At 34.8% G+C, this 15,718-nt stretch overlaps 1 long non-coding RNA gene across 1 annotated transcript; it reads left to right on the top strand.

Annotated features, from left to right (window-relative positions):
- The first annotated feature begins 12,613 nt into the window (after nucleotides 1-12,613).
- On the top strand, nucleotides 12,614-14,198 carry LOC106622077 (uncharacterized). Its single transcript, XR_001330938.3, has 3 exons — nucleotides 12,614-12,852; nucleotides 12,914-13,384; nucleotides 13,456-14,198. It is a non-coding gene; the product is annotated as an uncharacterized lncRNA (long non-coding RNA).
- Nucleotides 14,199-15,718: the final 1,520 nt, after the last annotated feature.

Below are 15,718 nucleotides of genomic sequence, written 5' to 3'. Positions count from 1 at the left end.
AACTGTACTTTGTCTAACTGATTCTGATTATGAATACACACGCTGACATTAAAGTGAGCAAGTATTTTTTTAAATTATGTGTATGCGGACAACTAGGGTGTATTAGGGTGCGTTATTTCAAACAGAAAACTTAATGTTGTTTCCCAACATAAAGAAGTTCAGTTAAAAAGTTTTACTACTCACGTCATTCTTAAGTTTTGTTATGAACATGACGACACTCACCTGAAAATAAATAATTGAAAAATATTAATTATAATTAATAGTTATTAAATATAAAGATTTAAGCAAAAATTTTGTGAATAAAATATTAATTTTACTCTATAAGTTTTCATATCTTAATTAGTTTACAATTAATGATTCTTTATTAAAAATTATTTATGTACTCCAGTTTATCATGCAAATTTTATATTGAATAAATCAGATAGTTTAATTTCCACTGGAAAACTATTAGAATATATACATGGCACTTTTTGGAACGACATCTTGAAGTAGTTCACAAACTATAGCACTCAGTTATACTAACCATTCTGAGCATTGGGTGGAGTTTATAGTAAGTAATACGGTTGGCAAATGTACTGCCCCATGAGCATATTTTAAACTAAGCTTTAATGTTAAAGAATTTGTGTATAGATTTAGCAACAGTGGAGAAGATGGATTGAGACAGAAGAATGCACAACTCGATTAAACACAACTTAGAAAGTGACGAATCGAACAAGCAACTGTGAAACAATCGAACTTGCTCTCATAATACCATAAAGATAGCACATGTACATTGTTTGGCAGAGAAAAAAGGACAAACATAGAGAGCAGCGAACGTATCGAGATCGAAATGTGTCGTTTTGAATATTTAAAAGAATTCATAATTGTTATATTGGTTGGATTTCCAAACTCTGAGAGAATGTTACTATTCAATACATTCAAGGCTGTATAATTTAACTTCTATAACAAAGTTTTGCAACAAAGATGGCTAACTTCGTAAAAGAATATAATTTAAAGACAAGAAAACTCATTCGAAGACAGTAGTGGTACCAGTACAAATAAATCTGTGAAGTAAATTGTACAAAATAAATATTCAGACGACTTACTTTATATTTTATATTTATATTCTAACCTACCAATTGAACAGGACTTTAGCACAACTATTTGGCGCAGATTCACCCACAGTATTTACATACGTTGCCATACTGATATATTATAATTTCATTTGGCGCATTTTTTAAGTACTAAACTACTCTAATCTGTAGTTTTCAACCTTCGAGCACTATCGACCGAGATACGAATATGTACTTCCTATATGTACGTATCTAAAAACATTTGAGATCACATTCGCACTCGCTTCCAAAGCGCATATCTTTGAGTCATCCCAGCTAAAGTATGTAATAAAATTGGATTTTTGTTAAGCGAACTTCTGCAGCCAGGCAGACAAACTTTGCTGGGCGAACTCGTGCTTATTGTTGGATTTGCTTGCAAACTTTGCTAGCTCTTTTTCAAGTATCTACATATGTGTACCCTCACTACTTTAACGAAGCCAAATGTGAGTGTTTAATGTTCTAAATGGGTGTGAATCCAGCAGCAAGTTTTTTGGATAAACATACACATGTGACTGCTATCTCAGGCAGAGGATTTTTTGTGCTCATGTGTAGTATATTTAAGCATATTGTAGCAGCACAAGCCTTTGCAAACAATTTGCCATATGCATGGTTGTATATATGTATATATGATTGCATTTGGGTACAGGTAAATTTTTAGAGCTTTGAATGTTTATAAAGGCTTTTATCTTATTTTCATATATTTTGCTGTAACGATTTTACCTTCAACCTGTAGGCGAGTAAATTTTCGCAAAGCATTGAGAGTTTGGAAAGGTTAGGTTTAACTGAATATTTGTACATAAATATATAGACAGGGCTATATACAAAATTTTCAAAATACTGTATATCAAACGAGAAATTCATCTTCAAGTTAATTTAACTAACAAGACAGAAAGATTACTAAATTAATAAAAAAAAAAAATAAAGAAGAGCTAAGTTCGGATGTAGGGGCTTGAACAGTTTTTGGCCACAAGGTGGCATACTTTAAAATTATTATTCACACAAAGTTTTACCCCGATTTAATCATTGTTGCTTGATTTGTTTAGTGGAAAGTGAAAAAATCAGATGAAATTAAAAATGGTGTTATATGGAAAATAGGCGTGGTTGTAATCCGATTTCGCCTCTAGCATAGAAATTTTCACCTAAAAGTAGGCGTTGCCACGCCCACTATCTAATTTTGAACGTGCTTCCTATATACTCATCTCATACCATGAGATAAAACCTCTCCACCCTAGAGATAAAATTTAATGTCTCTGACTTGTTTAGTGCTTGATTTATCGCGCTTTTAGTAGTTTTTAACAGTACCTTTATATGGGAAGTGTCACCTGATTTCACCCATTTTCACACCGTCGATAGAGATGCTAAAGACATTTGTTCCCAGTGAATTTTGTTATTATAGCTTTAGCAGTTTAGGAGATATGCAGATTAAACCTATTAGGGGCGGAACCACGCCCACTTTTTAAAAAAGTTTTAACCGCAGATGCCCCTCCCTAATGCGATCCTGTGTGCCAAATACCAGCCTTGTATCTTATTGTGGAGCTTAGTTATGACAATTGATTTGTTTTTGATTAATAGCGTTTTGTGGGCGTGGCAGTGATCCGTCTTACGGTACCAAGAGATATGTGCACCAAGATTCATAAAGATATCTCAATTCTTACTCAAATTACAGCTTGCACCGGCGGACGGACGGACGGACACACAGTCACCCGGATTTCAACTCGTCTCTTCATCCTGATCATTTATATATTATATATATAACCCTATATCTAACTCGATTAGTTTTATGTGTTACAAACAACCGTTAGGTGAACAAAACTATTATACTCTGTAGCTCTGAGCTCTGACCTATACATTAATATACTTAAAATATACGGATTAAAAAAGTAATCTTATAATAATCTTCACGATTCGATATGTATATATGCCAAAATTACCATACAAGTTGGTTTTCAATATGACGCTAAAAAAATTAGTCTGGATTTTCTTTTTGTTATAGCCTAATGGATCGTAAGATGTAGTGCAGAAAATAATTTCTCATATTTATTCTCTGGTGCCATATTAAACAATAATTGCCAAATGCCCCTGAAGTACGACAAAATTTCAGCTGTATTCATTGCTTACTTTGTCTGTAGTAGCCGCTAAGATTAGACGTGTTTTTATGAGCTTGACAATATTCGTTTGTGGTAAGCTTACAATTCATTCTTGGCCAAAAATAACACTGTAACGATGTCCCAGCCTCCATATTTGCTATACATGGCTTCGTGGGGCTTTTTCCTATTTCCAAAAATAAAGATAACCTTACAAGCTAAATGAAAATCGCTGAAAGAGTTAAAGGCTAGGGATTTTTTTGAAAGCAACAACATTGATGTAAGCAAATTAATATATATTTTTTTCAAAAAACGAAAGTTCCCGTTATTTTTTAAACACATCTAGTATAGAGGTAAGTATTCAATTGGGGAAATAAGCTCGAACTGGATTAAACTAGTTGTAATTGTTGTAAATTAATGGTAACTTACACAACCGTCTTGGATTCTGGAGTCAAACGTAACAGCATAAAGGTGGATTTTTTTGAGATTCACGGTTTTTTTTAAGTCTTCCAAAATAGAGTCGACATGTATCCATACATAAGAAGAACTTAATAATGTTGTTTATACCCCGAACAGGATACCACGAAGTTTGTAACACCGAAAAGGAAGCGTCGGATACCCTATTAAGTATAAATATAAAAACAAACTAGTCCCTGAGTCCCTGAGATATCGCTCTGATATTTTGCACACGTCATTGTCTCTCCAAGGAGCGGCTCATTTGTCGGAACCGCCGATATCGGACCACTATATAGTATAGTTGTCATCTTGTCTTCCTTTTTTATCTGGTAAAATAGTTTCATAAAAATTTACACAGAATGTTATCCAAGGCATTACTACAATATCTGAATAATTTTTTCGGATCGGACGACTATAGCTGCCGCACAAACTGAACAATCAAAATCAAGTTCTTGTATGGAAAACTTTTTTATTTGACGAAATTTGGAACGGATCATTATCTAAAGAAATAATGGAATCTTTGATGAAATTGTTCCGATCGGATCACTATAGCATATAGTTGTCATACAAACGGACAGTTCAAAGTCAGGTTCTTATAAGGACCTTTTTATTTGTGAAATGTACTCTAGTTTCGGTGCAACTTTTCAGTAATGATCCTTTCTATTTAAAAAGTTCATCTAAGAAGAGCTAACACTTCTGTTAAAGGCTTCGGGTTGAACATACTTTTGGATGTTAAGATATTTCAACCTTGATCTCTCAAAGGCGGGACTTTATCTTATCTTCTTTTAAGCCAATACCTATTTCCACTCATTCAACAATGACTAAATAAAACAAATAGAGAATGGTTATTTTTCTAAGAGCCAAGAATTCTCTTTACGATATACCATGAGCCACGACTTTGTAGAAGTTAGACTATGGTTAGCATTTTCTGAAATTGAACTAGAAACCTGCTGTAAATCGTACTCTCTAACAGCATATCAAAAATGTCACACTCCCGGCTATGGGTTCTCTAAAATTGGTTTATCTCTCTTCCAACTGCCACAGTTAGTAATACATATCCAACTAATTATGTGTATAAAAATGTCTCCTACATACATTCGCAAAGCACAGTTATTTATGTTTGCTTTGCGAACCTTTCGCGTTCATTTCGCGAAGCGCTGCTGCTCAAGATATCAACTTTAACGGGGCATCACAAACGAACGCATAAAAAGAGAAAGAGCACGCACGACTAACATATATAGAGATTCTCATCGACAGACACCCACAACTATAAGCTCTAGCATGTATTTTGTTTGCGGCAGCTTCAAATCCTTGAAAATAAAGCGCTGGCTTTTAGCGGGAGCGTGGGAGTAAGTGTTGCTTTTGTGTATTAATTTTGATGAGCATCGCGTCGTTGCGCCTGAAAGACGCCAACAACAGGCTGAGCGCGTAGATAAAGTAGCGCGCTCACATAAAGATGTGAGTAAGTGTATGTTTGAGTTCGTATATATGTGTGATTGTGTGTATGTGTGTCGGATTTGTGAGGCAGTAAATTTAATAAATTAATTGTCAGGAAACTAAAGCGTTTCGGCAAATGACTGCAACGAGTCAAGTTGATCGGCAATCAGCAAAGACGGGCGACGGCCAAGAAAACGGTGAAGCGCTACTATTGCCTTCCTGCTGCCCCCACTGTGTTAAGCACAGAATACAACTCATCAAAGTGTGCCGGAGTGTGGTGCGCACAAGTGCTCTCAAGGGAGTTGTTCCAGCCGACAAGCAGATACTTGAATGTACTGCTGCTTGTAAAATGAATACGGTTAACTCGCATCTAACCACACACACACATATTAGGTAGCACATAAAATCACTCAATTGCCATTAGTCAGCAAACATAAAGTGGGTGTGAGGCAGACGAGAACGAATACGTGCATTTCACATCCTTAGCTTTATTGAGGTAATTCGCCTACCTGTAATCAAAAGGTCTTTGTGTCGCTGACTTTCTTCCTACAAACAACAACAACTGACACTTCTCCCCTTCCCTTTTTATGTCTGCATGTTGTACTTGCAGCCCGTTGGCTCTGGAGCAGGTCATGCCATTCACGTTGCTGGGTCCACTTTTTATAACTTCCGCAAAGGGTTTTGGAAAAACCTCGAGTCAGTTGGCATTGGCAGTTCAACGCTCGTTAAAAATGGTTTATTTATTTTATTGTTTGCTCTATATTTGTTGGGCAAGCATGTGAGTGTGTGATTGTGTGTGTGTGTGTGTTTATTGGGTTGAATTTTATTGCGAGTTTGCTTAGGTTGCAACTAAATTTCGACTCATTACGCCTCAAAGCGGACAAGGATATACAAAAGGCTGCAAAATAATATCCCACATAAGCCGTAGATTTGACTTCATCTTGTTTATGTGTGTTTAAAAAAAGTTGGGGGACTGATGTTTAGTTTGGTTGTTTTGGGTACTTTTTATGTGCATATGTAATTTATATTTGCTTCAACCTTCGAAATAATTTGTTTTTATGGTTTCAAATAAAAACCAAAATAAAAGAAGAGAATTTAAATAACTTGAGGAGCATATATTAAATTTATTTAAATATTATGTGTAACAATATCGATATATTGTAGTAATCTGTATTTCGCGTTGTATAATTGCTTCTCAGATTGTTTTGTCGTTAGAGATGGCCACTAGCAAAGAGAAAAACGCCATATTTTAGAGCGCTTCTCCGATAAAGGCGAAAACGCTAGCCATTCGACTGAGAACACGCATAGGTTTACGATCCCAATACTCTCACAGCCAGTTACGCGCAATTTCTCTTTCGTCGATTCTGTTCCGGTAATTTTGGTTTCAAGGATGCACTACACTCGAGGAGGTCAACTGTCGAAAATAACGATAAAAAAATTAAAACCGTTGAGTTCGATAGTCACGTAAGCGCTGTTTCGATCATTTAGGAGGTAAATAGAACCATTTGGAAGAATTTTTTTTAAGCCTGGATACAAATCGAAGCTAGATGTGTAGATCCCAAACGAATTTACGCAATGAAACCTCATGGACAAAGTTTCCATCTGTGAATCTGTGCTAAATCGCAACAAAATCGATAAATTTCTTAATCGGATGGTTCCTGGGGGTGATTAAGTGGGTAATTACGACAGCGTCAAGCGGAATCGGTCGTGGTCTGGTCGCGATGTGCTGGTGTTAATCCTGTCTTAAATTCCATTTGCACCGGCACATCCCGACCCGACCACGGTCAAGAAATATTTACAATGTGTATGGTGAGATTGCGAATAAATTTTGAATTTAGGACTAAATATGAAGGCTGATAGTATATCCTTAAATTGATGATCTTTTTTTGTAGGTTATACAACAACAGGACTATTTATGATATAATATCAAAAAACAGGCCTTTGACTTCTGAGTGGAAAAAAGTACAGTTGTAACATAAACAGCTTTTGGAGCTTAAAAGAGATGTATAAGCGAAAAATTAAGTAAGTTTTACCTCTATCATTATCAAAGAAACGATTTTTGAGATATTTTTTGAGGAACTTTGCTTCATAATACAAAATACATACAATATTTATAACGCACTAAGCCAATGGATTTCGCTTCGCGTCAATTTTAAAGAATCCACTCGCTAATCCAAGCACCTGTTTGCGAAAGCCTCCTAACGCGCGGCGAACTGATGATGAGGCGCCAGCGCGCACGGGAAGTCACACGCAGAAGACAGGAGAGCGACGCCACTAATCTGGTTGATTTATTTAAATCACACCACAAAATCACAACAAAACCACATACAAATAAACAAACAGAGGGCAAAGCACACAAACGCAAATAAAAGGGCGTGGGAAACGGGCGTCAAGGCAAAAAGTTATGCCATTCGCCGCTCAGTTGACAGTGCGGGCGCCAGCAATAACGACAGTTAGCCAAAGAGAGGCGAGGAAATGATAAACAATAATGTACTGCTACCAATCTCTACATGCATTTGGAAGTTGTGTGTATGTCCAACAACAACAACAAACACACATATTTATATATATGTAACGACATCTTGCTAACTCGGCCCACGTATGGCCATTAGCACAGTTATAAAATATGCATATGAAAATGTTTGCCTCCGTGCGCAGGGTTGTTAATATGCGTACCTGTGCATTATAAAGCTAAATATATATATATATATATATGTATGCATATATCTATTTATGTACTTTGTTATGCATAACAACAAATTTTTTTGTCCTGTGTGGTTTAATGTGGCTAATAGAGAATTCAAAAGCAAAACACTTTGGGGATTGAAATAGAAAAGTTGTTGACAAGTTACGACGTGCGCTGAGAAGTCGAGGCGCCAGTGCTTGAATATTGACGATACACGATAAATATTGAAATATAAATTTTCACTTGTTGATAATGCAGGACTGTAAAAATATCAAAATAAAGCTAACAAGTATATGATAAATGGCAGAGGCAAATCGGCTTAAGGGTTGAAAATGAAGGAACTGATTATTATATGGTCAATGCTATAACTCTTAATATACGAACGCTTGAACGATTACATTTAACCTTATTGATTTTTGTGAATTTTTATACCTTTGGGGAAGCTAGCTAGTATAGTAATGAAATTCGAGAGAGAAGGATAATAACTAAAATTATGCAAGAAATTACCTAAAGTCGAATAAATAACTGGAGCTCTCTTTGTTGCTATTTTTTTTTTGTAAGTATACTTTTAAAGGTGCGTTTACATATTTTTACAATTAAAACTCGATTTTATTATTAATTACATTTCATTATTGTTGGCTATAATCGTATTATTCAAACGGTAACATTTTGGTAGTGCGGTTAAATAAAATAAGCTTCAATCTCGAATATTACTTATTTATCGTCGTTAAACTACTTTCTAGAGAACCTGTTCTTGAGATCTGAGAACAGAAAATTGTCAGAGAATACGGTAGATGTAGAAGCAATTTTTCAATAAATTTACTTTGGTGAACGATATGTCAAATACACTTGATATATGTAAAGAGTCAGCTATTTCAGCCAACCTTGTTTCACGGTCACGAAATCAGTCTTGACCTTTCCCTAGAAGATAGCGATATTCTTAAATATGATTATATTTCTAAACATATTTTTTTCAATCTTCACTAAAGAATTAGTGTAGAAATCATCAAAACCACTTAATAAAGCTACCAAATACAACTAGAAATTTTTTGGTTCAATCCAGCTTGTCAGCAAAAGTCGGATTTATACAAATTATAAGAAGTTTCGAATACATTAAATATTTTGGCAATTTTTGTAATTATATAATATTAGCGATATATATTTGGGTGGGTCAAAAATAGGAGCAGGATTGCGAATTTTGTTAATTATTTGGGATCAAACAATTTATTTTTATTTTTTAATCGCGATGCTGGAATTAAATATTAAATTATAATAATACTTTTGGATTTAAAATTTGGAAAATTTTCTAAAGAAGAATTGTTTTTATTCTTAATTATATACTTAAGATTGAAATTTTTTTTTTTATTTTTCAATCGGGTAGTTGGGACTAAAAATTAAAAATAATTTTTAATCCGGGTTTTGGGCTTAAATTTTTTTATTTTTTATTTTTAGAGCTTTCCGAACAAAATACTAAAAAAGCGCATATATATAAGCGCACGTTCTTTCCTGCTCTGGAAGCTGCTCATTTGACAGAATCACCTAAGCGATCAAAACCAAGTCCTTGTATGGAAAACTTTTTTATTTGACCAGATATCTTCACGAAATTTAGAATAGATGTCCAATGTAACGGTACTATCTCTGAACAGCCATACAAGCTGACCGATGAAAATCAAGACAAAGAGCTTCATACAAGATCTTTTTTCTTTATATATATATATTATATATATATATAGTTCATATAAAAAATACATCTGTCAATGGTAGTATACTTGTAGCTTCTGTGCAGCCGAAGTTAACTGTTTTTTCTTGTATTGCTTTAATCAGCTTATGTGATGTTTGAAATCAGTTGTCACACTGTATTAATATCTTTAAATTTTTTTGGTGAGATGTTTGGTAGATCTGCTTTAATGCGACATTGGATGCTTAAATTCAACAATGAATGGCTTACGTATACGCACCGTCAGATCACGCAGCTCTCACATGCAGAATTTACCACATAACGTCAACATCACTGATCATTACTGTAAATGAATTTTACGAATTTGGCTATTCAATAGCAGTTGAAATAATGTACATTGATCTACCTATCAGTTAACACATTTAATTCAACCACAGAATTTATTGTAGACGACAAGCCATTGTTGCTTGTAGCTTAATTTTATTTCAGTAGTATACTATTAGAATACATACTTAATATATCATATTACGACTGACACATCTGCAAGCGCGTCAGTTAAAGCATAAGCAGCTGTTAAAAAAGCAAGCGCTCGCAGAATATGTTGGTAAGCAGCTGCTGGGCGAGACATGAATTCAAATTGAATTTAGAGCAGACAAATGAAACGAACAATATGTTCTAAGCGCACAATGACGCCAACCGCAGACAAAAGTGGAATAAAAAGCTTTACAAGTACACACAGATATTCAACAACAGGGCTTAAAATGTATATCGTCCCTTTTTGGTTACAAATACAGTTGAGTAGATATGTGAATATACACACATACATATATGTGGGTATGTATGTATTAAGTGCACTCAAGTCAATAAGGTCGTCTGAATAGTTGGCGAGGACTATGCTGAGGACGCATAAAATAGGAGGTAGACACACACAGCCGGAGCGAGAGACAGACAGAGGTACGCTCAATGAGGGCAGACTAGACAGATGTGCAAAGTTTTGTATGTATGTGTACTTTTAAATATAACTTATTTTCGTGCAATTATGTGTACATTTCTGTATAGTAGCACTATTTTTACTCAGTACACTGAACAAAAAATGTTACGAAAAAAATCAAAAAAATTTAAAATTAAACTAACAAAAATTAACCGTAATAAAAAAAATTTAATAAGACTAATATATAAGAAAAAAATAAAAATAGTGTATTAAAAAAAATTTTTTTTTAAAATTATCCAGTATTTCTTCCAGTGTTTGAAGATACATAATTCACCTCGCATTACGTATACGACCCGTGCCACAAAATTACCTAGCATTTTATCTTGATTCACTATGTTTTATATAATATATTCACATATACACACATATTTGCATAGTTTAATAGTATGTAGAAGATGTGGTGAAAGAAGAAACAGTGAAATAAAACTAGCATTAACTGCCCACTTACATGCAATTTCACGTTGTTGGCCGAGCATATATACACATATATGTACATATATTTACGGCGTTAAAGCGCTCTGTAACGAAAATAAGTAAAACACTATACCGGCTAGATAGCAGGTGCAGGTGCTTGTGGTGAAGTAGTTGAGGATCCGCACGACTTTTAGCAGGAAATTGCATTCCAAGTGGCCGAATGAAGACAGGCATCTCACGGCAACTATTCACACATACAACAACTGACGTCATGCAATCATCGGAATTATCATCGTCGTCATCATCTTTATTTGCTTATTTAGTTAGCAAGTAACAATTAGGCGGCAAACGACTACCTTTCGAGTGAGTTGCAAAAATGATAGAATTCAAGCTAAAAGGGAATGGACAAAAACTGCTGAGAATGTTGTACATAAAAGATTTCTGCATGTGTGTGGAGTACAGCGAAACATTTGTACGGAACACGTAAGCAAAATACCGTTATCTGCTATGTAGGTTGGTAAGTATGTAATTAAAAAATTGAAATTTACGATAATTTGCCGTTTGTAGAACAACATTGAATCTTCAGTAATTGGTTTTCTGGCAAACTATTTATTTCAAATGCGTGGTATGATTCAGAGAAATGTGTATAGTCTTTATAAATTAGTATATTTTATAGGTAGATTTAATGGACTAGTATCTTTTCGGAGGTAGTTTTTAGACTTTGACTTCGACTCAAAGGAAAAGCTTTTCGTAAGAAAAAGATTAAACGAAGTTTACCACACAATTGCTCGGCAGGTAGCGCTGGTGCCAAAAAGTTCCTAAATGTTCTATTTATTGACGGTTTAACACATATTTTAAACAAATATTAGACATAGTCTCAACAAAAAGTATGCAATAAATGGTACTATGACCGAAATATTTTTAGAAATCTTACACTCTAACAGAATATATATGAAGCTTTATATAAAATTCAAAGGTAAATGAAAATTATAATTTTAATATTACCTAACTCCAACTCACCTCATCCCATCTACGTTACTTATAGATTTAACACTTAGCCATCTTAAACTTACTTTAACTCACAACAACTATCTGTTATTTCGCTCCCACGCCAAGTTAGCTAACTATAGTATGAGCTCATCGAACTTATACAAATATCAAAATCACCGCTCTTTAGGTACTTCATCTCGCACCACAACTCCCCATATATGCACTCACCGCACTTATTCTTCCAGCAGATACCACTCTTAAACTACTATCTTCTCACGTCAAGTTATGTGTTAACTTCACTGCACCTTCCCTCAAGTATTAGGTAAGGTTAAGCTGGCTGGCGGATACGCCATACATAGGCACAGGTGCTACAGGTCTTTTTTAATGTCAGATGGATGTTACGATGAAAACTGATTGTCAAAAATATCCTTACATCAAACTATTGGGAGTTTCTTCAGGTCCCAACTACTTTGGCAAAATATCCAAGAGCTCTTGTTCCTAAAATATATATTATTTAATATTCATTTAAGGTGCACACCTGTTGTGACAGTCTAAAACAGTAAACTTTTGGAAATTAAAAATAAATGTCAGAATCAATTGCTTTAAAGTTCGAAGCGTATATTTACACATTTTTTAAAATAAAATAAAATTAAAAAATAAATTAATTAAATATTTCCAGATTTCCGAAGGCTCTTAAACAAGTCCCATAATATTGTTCGTACAATAAACTACGGTCAACATCAAAACTTGACAAGTAGCCGCATTTAAAAAGAAGTTAATCTTTACTTAAACTTTTAGTCGTTTTTGTTCTGCTAAGTTTGTTAGTGATTGAATCATATGATGATAAACTGATGGAGCTGATTGAACTGAGCGGCTGCATTTTAGAAGGCTGTAACTCAAAAACTTTTTGAGATCGATTTACAAATTTCGGATGTGACCTTTACTATCCATCCTCCTACCTCATAAAAAAAGACGCACGTAAAACGTAAACCTGTAACACAGGTGGAAACAGCGCTAATACACATGTAGAATATTTACTTAAGCTTCTTCCTTAATATTTACTTAACCAAGCCAATATTCTAACAGCTCCAGCGCGCAGGAAGCGCGACAACAATTGCAAGGCGACGCTTGGGAAGCGAATGGAAAATCAATATTTAATTTCGGCAAAGTATGTAAAAAACGAAGGCGATAAAATATATATGAAAATATGGAGGAAAGGAAGCAGGAGCAAATTGTAAGGCGCACAAATGGAAACTCACACCTGTGACAAAAACAACAGCAAGCAAAGAAAACAAAGTGCATACATATTTCCGCAGCGAAAATGAAATGCTCGAAATTACTGAAAATATGAAATTCTTACACGTCACACCAGAAAAAACAACAAAAAAAGCAAAGCAAAAAGGAACATAAATCACTCAACGCGCTTTGATTATTTCGGCGAAGTTAATGAGAATGAAAATTCGCGGAATTTCTTGACATTTTAATGCCACAGCCATTATGCGCCGGCTTACGCATTCATTTTACGTCACCTTTGTCTAATTTCGCCGTTAGATACGAGTGAGTGTGTGCATTTCATCAACCTCTTTTTGTGCCGTTATTCGTGAATTTACTCATCTTCCTTCCTACAGCTTTATTATTATACTTATGGTTATTACGTCTTATATGAATTGTTATGCGCCGGACCGAGCAGACGGCGAAATCAGGGCACTGTATGCGGAAATGACAAAATATTGAGCATGCCGGATGAGCGAGGCGTGAGTACAAGGTACAAGGAAGCGAAATCATTTGAAAGTGTGGTAAAACAAAAGATATGCGCGTCTAAGGCGACAAAGCAAAAAATCAAATGGACGGCATGGTGTTCTATTTCGTGCGGGGAATAAAAACGTTTTCGTGCACAGAATGAGCGAGTCAACTGCAGCAAATGCGCCGAATACGTTTTCTGCTAATACTATTTTCCCGCGTTGGAATTCAAACGAATCTCAAAATATTCTACTAAACCTGAATTGCATTTGGAAGGTGTGAGGGATGCAAAGGCTTGTGGGCGAGAGGAGAAGATGGGTTGAAATTGACGTTGGAACAAATTTACTCCACCAGTTATTGAAATCTCGCGAGAAGCACAATGACGATCATGATTGACGATTTAATTTCAATATTCTGGAAACCAGTTAACTATCGGATCTCTGCGATGCAAAAACTTAAATTTGTTTTATAGCGCAAGATTTTATTAATCAGATTATAAAATAACTTTGTCATTACACTATGTATTTGCCTGCGATAGGTATCCAATATCGACTCGTAACATAAATTTTGGTATACTGTTGTCGAACGGCAACTATACTCACGCGTTTATAGATACGTAATAGGGGTGCTAATCTATCGATCAATGAAGTGTTGTATTTCTGACCTACGTTCATTCGAAGGTATGAGCAGGTAATGGACTTAAGAAAATATTCCTCAATTTTTACTTATTTATCCTAAATTAGGTGAAATATATTTTAACATGTCAAGTTTGACTTTATATGAGCAGTTGATTACTAGATTAGATTATACTAGTTATTAAGCTTGTTCAGTTGTAGACAAGTCCTTTGTAGTGGTATAAATTTCTAGACACAAGCTAAATGATTACTATTGTAGAATTACTTGAAAGTAAAACCAATAGAAACTAAGATTGCCAGAATAAAAATATGCATCACCAATTCCACCAAAGCCCTACAAAAATCGGCCCGCACTGACATTTGCTTAAATAAACACATAATCAGCAAACTTCCCCGCCCCTCCCCGTCAAGCATACAGGCACACAACGCTGTGTATCATATTAATGCGGCCATATATGCAATTCAAATTAGTCGGAATTTATCCTGGCCACAGCAGGATTTGTTTGCTTTCTCCTCGGCATCACACGTGTGAGAGTGTGGGTGTGTGTAAATATTTTCGGGTTGAGGGGCATAACAAATATGAAGCCTGGAAAAGCCTGACAACTGATTATGCAGTAAGTATGTAAGTGTATGCGTGTGTTTGTGTGTGTAAATATTTATGCATTGTAAAAATTGTTGAATGCTGTGAGATCAGCATTTTTATGACATTTTTGTGGTGACTGCAACTCATTTCGCCGTTCCATTCGTAGGTGTGAGTGTGCCATTCGCATTGTTGGGATGTGCGGCTTTATATCTGCCCATTTGTGCGTGATTTTATGGAAGAGTGTTGGTTGTTTGATTTATGTGCACATAACGGTATATGTATGTGAAAACATAGATTCATAGGTATTTAGAGGCTGATAAAGAATTTTTTGGAAATATCAGAAAATGGCGGGAATATTTGGTAATTACGAGCAAAAACTAAACTCATATTTATGCTACTAATTGGACTGACCTAATTTCGGTCACGTATGTATGGATGCGCTTCTGTATATGTCTGTTGTTAAGGGCTCGATATTTTAGCTTTGATCAATCAGTGAAAATGATTGAAAATAATAATTCAATTTACATTAAATTTTGTTTTTATAGATAAAATTAGTATTTTATGCGAGATAATTATTGAAATATACATACATCAGAAATTATATAAAATAGATTCATATTTTTCATATGAATTAAAATTGTAATTTATATGCCATTCGACAGAATATATTTGTATATTTCTTTTAATCAGCGCGCTGCATTTTGAATTTAGGTGAGATTAGTAACAGCTAAACGATAACGTCATTCTAATGTCAACCATAAGCTATAATACTACGAAGTATACTTATGTATGTGCGCCAAGAACCCTATAAAAAGTGATCAAACGATACTCAATTTGTCTCGTATTAAGTAGGTAAGGGGTGCACGAGAATATAATTCGTCTTAACCAAGCCTTACATGATAACTTGGAATTGGCAATCTTTCGACAACAACA

Source organism: Bactrocera oleae, chromosome 5, assembly GCF_042242935.1.
Source record: "Bactrocera oleae isolate idBacOlea1 chromosome 5, idBacOlea1, whole genome shotgun sequence".
Taxonomy (NCBI): Eukaryota; Metazoa; Arthropoda; class Insecta; order Diptera; family Tephritidae; genus Bactrocera; species Bactrocera oleae.
The sequence above is the reverse complement of the archived record's forward strand: the minus strand, read 5'-3'. Positions and strand labels throughout refer to the sequence as shown.